This window comes from Camelina sativa, unplaced genomic scaffold (assembly GCF_000633955.1).
Source record: "Camelina sativa cultivar DH55 unplaced genomic scaffold, Cs unpScaffold17116, whole genome shotgun sequence".
NCBI classification, from domain to species: domain Eukaryota; kingdom Viridiplantae; phylum Streptophyta; class Magnoliopsida; order Brassicales; family Brassicaceae; genus Camelina; species Camelina sativa.
The window spans coordinates 1-303 of record NW_010938130.1 but is presented as its reverse complement, the minus strand read 5'-3'; the positions used below and the strand labels follow the sequence as shown (position 1 = coordinate 303).

General features: G+C 35.6%; 1 long non-coding RNA gene across 1 annotated transcript; it reads right to left on the bottom strand.

Moving 5' to 3' along the window:
* On the bottom strand, positions 1 to 303 carry LOC104775509. The gene is made up of 2 exons (XR_765963.1): positions 264 to 303; positions 1 to 173 (listed from the first exon to the last, which is right to left on the bottom strand). It is a non-coding gene; the product is annotated as an uncharacterized LOC104775509 (long non-coding RNA).

Below are 303 nucleotides of genomic sequence, written 5' to 3'. Positions count from 1 at the left end.
TGTAGAATGTAGACGATTTCGCGTGTTGTTTTCATAGGGACATTAGCAGCCATAGACCAACCAGTGAAATCGATGAGCCAAGACATTTGTTCTTGTCCCTTGGGAAGATTTAGGATTGCATTTTCAAGAAGATATACCAAATGTCTTATATTACCTTCTGGTGATGTTGAGTTCTGTTTCATATGATTAGATGAAATATATATATGAGTATTTAAAACTCTTGAAAAGGTTAGATGTTAAAAAAAAGGTGGCTTACTACTAACCTGTAACGCGGGTCTCATTATAAGCACTACTCTACCTTGT